The sequence below is a fragment of the Arachis duranensis genome, chromosome 1 (genome assembly GCF_000817695.3).
Source record: "Arachis duranensis cultivar V14167 chromosome 1, aradu.V14167.gnm2.J7QH, whole genome shotgun sequence".
In the NCBI taxonomy this organism is placed as follows: Eukaryota; Viridiplantae; Streptophyta; class Magnoliopsida; order Fabales; family Fabaceae; genus Arachis; species Arachis duranensis.
This window is the reverse complement of record NC_029772.3, coordinates 46,922,814-46,929,253: the sequence shown is the minus strand read 5'-3', so window position 1 is coordinate 46,929,253 and position 6,440 is coordinate 46,922,814.

The window sequence follows — 6,440 nt, the reverse complement described above, 5'->3', positions numbered from 1 at the left end:
GCGTGATTGACAACCACTTCTGTTCTACATGCAACAGAGCTTGAATGTGTATCTCTTAGATTCCCCAACAGAATCTTCGTGGTATAAGTTAGATAGTTGGCGGCATTCATCTGGATCCGGAAAGTCCAACCTTGTCTGTGGTGTTCCGAGTAGGATCCTGGGAGTCCGGGAAGTCCAACCTTGTCTGTGGTGTTCCGAGTAGGATCCTGGGAGTCCGGGAAGTCCAACCTTGTCTGTGGTGTTCCGAGTAGGATTCCGATTATGAATGACCGTGACGTGCTTCAAACTTTAACCTGCTGGGCGTTGGTGACAGACGCAAAAGAGGGATTCTATTCCAGTAGGAGCGGGAACCAACCGGTGATTAGCCGTACTGTGACAGAGTGCGTTGCATAGTTTTCACTGCGAGGATGGGATGTAGCCATCAGCCATGGGTGATGCCTCCAGACTGGTTAGCTGTGCGAGTGACAGCCGCACAGGTTATTTCCCCGTGAGGAATGAAAGTAGCCACAGTTGATGGTGAACCCCTATACAAAGCTTGCCATGGAAAGGAGTAAGAAGGATTGAGTAGAAGCAGTAGGAGAGCAGGCGTCCTTGGGCTCTACAGCATCTCCATCCGCTTATCTGAAGTTCCTACCAATGAATCTGCATAAGTGTTCTATCCCTTTTATTATTCCTTTTTATTTATTTTGAATCTAATCAAGTATCATGTTTAATCTGCCTGACTGAGATATGCAAGGTGACCATAGCTTGCTTCATACCAACAATCTCTGTGGATTCGACCCTTACTCACGTAAGGTTTATTACTTGGACGACCCAGTACACTTGCTGGTTAGTTGAACGAGATTGTGAAGACAATAAACAATGCCCTCAGAGTATACATCTTTTATAAATACATAACAAGTGATCACAATTTCGTCCACCAGCGCACAAGCCCCACCACGCGGACGCGTCCCTGGCGCGTTTGCGTTGTTTTCCCATCCTAGCCTTCCACGCGTACGCGTCCCTGACTCGTACGCGTCACTTGAAGTTCGTGCGATCCACGCATACGCGTGCCTCATGCGTACGCGTCGCATGCGATGCCCAATTGAACCACCTTAGCGCCTGATTTCAAATCATCTACCTCCTAAATTCTAATTCTCTCTTGTTCTTTTATCTTTTTCTTCTTCTTTCATCATATTAATTGCTTTTATGTCTCTCTCTGTTTGCAGTTCTTCTTTGCTTGAGGACAAGCAAACCTTTAAGTTTGGTGTTGACGCTTCGCTTATGGCTTTTCTGTTTAGCACCAAAGGGAGATGAATGTGCTTCATGAAGGAATGAGATGACCACCAGCATAACTGAGGTGGTTGAGTTATATTTAAAAGTAGTCTTATTTACTTAAATGTGATGGTATTAATTGTGATTTTGAATTCATGATATGAACAGTGCATAGTTGAATTTAAATTAAAGGATGTTGATGTACAAGGAACAGGAATCTAGAAAGTTATTATGAATTCTTTGAAATAACCAAAAGTTTAATCCTTGAAGTAAAAGAAACAGCAAAAGAAAAAATATATATATAATAATAAAGGCAAGGTCTAAGGCTCTGAGCATCAATGACTAGGGAGGTCAGACATGATTAAAAGCTCAAAGAGTTGTTTCCCTAGTCATATGCTTGTGGTGTGATTGTGTCAAGTAATCCTTGAGATAGAACACTTAGAGTCGAGACCAAGTGCGTTTAGCAGAGTATGCCAAAGGCTTTGAGCACCACTATCTGGGAGTAACTAAAAGGAAAATCAGAACTTAAAGGAAGTTCCCCAGTTAAGTGCTTGTGGTGTTTCTGTGTCAAGTAACCCTTGAGACAAAACATTTAAAGTCACGGCTAGGCTCAAGGTGCAAAGCACCAAAGAAAAATAAATTAAAGGAAATCATGCTGTGTTCAAGGATTAAACTGGAGTATAAAGATCAGAGAATTCATGACATGATCCAGATTCTAATTCCGAATGACACTGATATTCCTCTGATTCAAAGAAGAGTGAGATGCCAAAACTGTTCAATATTACAATGAATAAACCACATTTTAAGAATAGACTTTTGCTTAATCAAACTCTCATTCTCATGCAAATTTACATCCTTAGCCTATATTAGTTTGGTTGCTTGAGGACAAGCAACAATTCAAGTTGGTGTTGTGATGCATGAGCATCTTCTCATCTTTTCCTAGTGAATTTACATTTAAATTGCTAAATTTAATCAAGAATTAATTGTCTTTTAGCCACTATGGATGCTACTTTGAGTCTTGTGCAATTCTATTTATTTTAGGTAGCATTCAGCTGGATTTATTGGAGTTTCTGCAGCACAAGAATTAAAAGAGATGACAGCGAGGAGTGACGCGTGCGCGTACTTGACACGTGCGCTTGATTTGGAGCTTTCCATGGCAGCGTGTGCGCGTGGCTGATGCGTACGCGTGAAAAGCGAAGTTGCACAGCGACGCGTACGCGTACCTGACGCGTATGTGTGACACGCAGAATAGACCATCGACGCATATGCGTGACTGATGCGTACGTGTGACATGCGCCACGTGCAGAAAATACAGAAAACGCAGGAGGCGATTTCTGGGCCCCAATTTGGCACTCAAGTAAGGCGCAGCTCTCTGCCAAGTTAGGCGCGGATCCAGTGAAGCCAAGTGGTCTCCACATTACAAGGCGTGAATTATTTAATTGATTCTGATTCAAATTTGAATTTGAAAAGAGGAAAAGATATTATCTTAATTTTAGATATTAGATTTTAAATTAATTAGGATTAGTTATAAAAAGGAGAAACTTTTCTTCTTTAGGGGATTCCGGGGGATTCCATTAGGGAATTCTATACCAATTTAAATTCGGATTCCACAGTTTACCTGAATCCTTATTTTCTTCTCTGAACCATGAGCGACTAAACCTCCATTATTAAGGTTAGGAGCTCTGTCTATTTGTATGGATTGATTCAATTTTTTTTGTCTTTTAATTCATGTTTTGGTTTATAATTCAATAATTGTTTTCGCTCTTTATTTTATGAATTTGTGTGGAACGGAAGTATGACCCATGTTCTAATTGTGTTCTTGTATAACTTGGAAAAGTTCTTTACTTGGACAACAGCTTGAAAATAATTTCTCCTAAATTTTAATTATTTGGATTTAACAGGATACGTGACATATAATCCCCTTATTTTTGGGTAATTAGAATTTTTGGGTAATTAGAATTTTTGTGACATACAAACTGGAATTTGATCATGCAGCTTCTAATTGGAATTAATTGACCAAGGAATTGGCAGTTAATGAATTTTAGAGGAGACTAGAAAGGTCTAAGGAATTAGGGTCTAGTCACATATAGTTTGCCATGAATTAAATCTTACATGATTAAAATAAATTAATAAGAAAAATCAATCCAGAAAATAGATATCTCTGAAACCTTAACTATTTCTCCATATACATTTCACAGCTTCTTTACTGCTTGCATTCTGAAATTCTTAATTATTGTTTAATGCTCTTTTCTGCTTGCCTAACTAAGTGGTTTAACCAACCATTGTTGCTTGATCCATCAATCCTCGTGGGATCGACCCTCACTCACCTGAGGTATTACTTGGTACGATCCGGTGCACTTGTCGGTTAGTCTGTGGTTATAAATTCTGCACCAACCGCTCACATATTTTTAAAAGAGAATGTTATGTAGGGTTCGTGGTTGTGTACCGCCCATATGTTTTCAAAGAGAATATTATGTGGGGTTTGTGGTGGTTTACCACCCACGTGTGTGTGTTGTTTTTCAATTGAAGATCATGCGAGTTTCGTGATGGTGTACTGCTCACAATGGTGGGGTTCATGGTGGTGTACTGCCCACTAGGTGGGGTTCGAGGTGGTGTACCGCCCACCAGTTTTCGAGAAGACGATATCCGGGTTAGCTATCGGGTGTGTTGGGTTCTGGCAAAGTAATCAACACGTGAGCTCACGGTCAATAGGGAAGGCATGCATCATATGCATTTGAGTGACTTGTTTGGTTTTGCATTCTTGGGTTTGCGTAATTGATATTCATGCTTAACTGCTATATTTTCTGTTTGCTGTAACTGTAAACTACTTGTGTTTTCTTTGTATGCTTTGTTTGTCTGTGCATTTGTGTTTCGGAGGATTGGAGAAAAGGTGATGAGTTTAGGGGTTTAGTTAGAAATTGAGATAGAACCAAGAAATCTTAGATACTTCACCCTATTTATGGCTTACAATGTTAGTTTTGTGACTTTATTTTAGTTTATGTTGTATATATAGATACTCTTATATCTCCACTATATTTGTATATTATGTTTTATCCCTCTTAGAGGTCGATCTGGAGAAACAGGTTATATAAATTGTATGTTGGGCATTTTGGATTCATTTTTGTATATATGTATATATATGCTCTGGCCGATTTTACATTCGCGAGCCAAGTCCGAAACTTTGTTACCTGTATCTTGGAACTCTTTTGTAGATATCCATGCTTAGTATACTCGTACCTTATTTCGTGACGTTAATGTTTACGTGAGTGCTGCGTTTTTTTCCCATTTAACATTTTGTTTTAAATTTTTCTTCAAAAGACTCCTACATAAAAATATCCTTGTTATATTGTATAAATATATTTTTACTTTTAGAGGTCGTAACGCCTCGCCACTTCAGTTTTATATCTTAGGTGTAAAGCTCTCTGTGGTAGAGTGTTACAAAATGAATATGAGAAGACTATACCATTTGAGTTATATCTCACTATCTCACTTTATATATAATAATTTTTTTTTTTGCATGATTTAAATTCAAAATTTTAAAAAAAGGAGTAATTTTATCAATCATTTGCCCAACAAGTCAGTATGGAGTTTTTTTACATAGTATATTAGTAAATTTTTTAAAACTTTTTTTTTTCGAATTTAATTTTCTTAGAATATTTTTAAAGCATATTTGATGCATATTTTAAAATGTTTACAATAATTTTTTCTCATTCATAATAATTAAAAATTATATTAAATAATAAAGAGTGTCCATGGATAGTCCAAAAGAACATACCAAATATTATTAAGACGCTAAGTATACAATTATTAACATTCTTTCAACGAACACATTATAATAACTATCCATCAAATTACATGATTTTTATTCATATTACGTTTATATAAAAAATAGCTATTAAATTAACTATTTATATAAAATATGTATTAAAATATAAAATATACATTAAAAATATATTAAAAGTATTATAATAATATAAAAATATATAATCTTATTTTTAACAATATTTATCTAAAGTTTTATAATTACCATAAAAATATTTATTTTATTAAAGACAATAAAATCATCTTTCTCTCTCTAAAAAAAAAAATTTCAAACTGCCATTGCTGCCACATCAGCCTTTAAATAAAGGCAGCAATAGCCCTCACTTTCTCTTTCTATTATTTGTTCATTCTCTTTCTTTTCTTATTCTCTTTTTTTTTCTTCTATTTTGCTAATTATTTTCATCTTTGTTGTTCTTCACTCATTTTCTTTTCTATTTTTATTGGCCTATCCTATCTTTTCATGCACCATTACATTTGGTATTTCTCCATCCTTCTCTTCTCACTCATTTTTTTTTCTCTTGTTAATTTCCTCTACGTACTATTTCAGATTTAATCTTAATTTTAAATTTTAATTTTAATAACCTCTTTGTAATATTCTTTTTCTTTTTTAATATTTTTATTCACTTTTATGATTGATATTTGTATGATATTACAGATTTAAGAAATATCTCCAGATTTAATAGAAAAATACAATACAAAAAAAAGATTTTTTGTTTATAAAAAAATCTTTAGATTAATATTCCTATTTTTACTCATTAAGATTTTTGATAATCGAATATTGTATTTTTTATTAGTACTTGTTAACAAACTGTAAAACATTTTTATAGGGTTTATGTGTCAACTTTTTGGTTTCTCTTAATTTTTTCTATTAAATGAAGTTTAATCTATCCAAAAGTTAAAATATGACACAAATATAGAAATAAAAAATTAAAAGATATATTTATAAATTGAAATAAGTACAAGATAATCAAATCATAATAAATAATTTAGGTTTTAGTTTTTATTAATAGGAGTTTGACTAATTTAATTGGAGAAATTGATTGTCTCTCTTGATATATAATAATATTCTTTTTTATTGCATGATTTGAATTCTAAATTTTAAGAAAGGAGTAATTTAACCTATCATTTGAACCACAACTCAGTATTTTTTTTTAAAGTACCGTATCAGTAAATTATTATTTTAAAATTTTTTTCTTTTGAATTGAAATTTTTTAGAATATTCTTGAAGCATATTTGATGCATATTCTAAAATATTACAATATTTTTTTCTCATTTATAATAATTAAAAATGATAACATATTAAATATTACCAAGAGGCTAAGCATACAAATATTAATATTCTCTCAACTCCTTGTAATGACTAT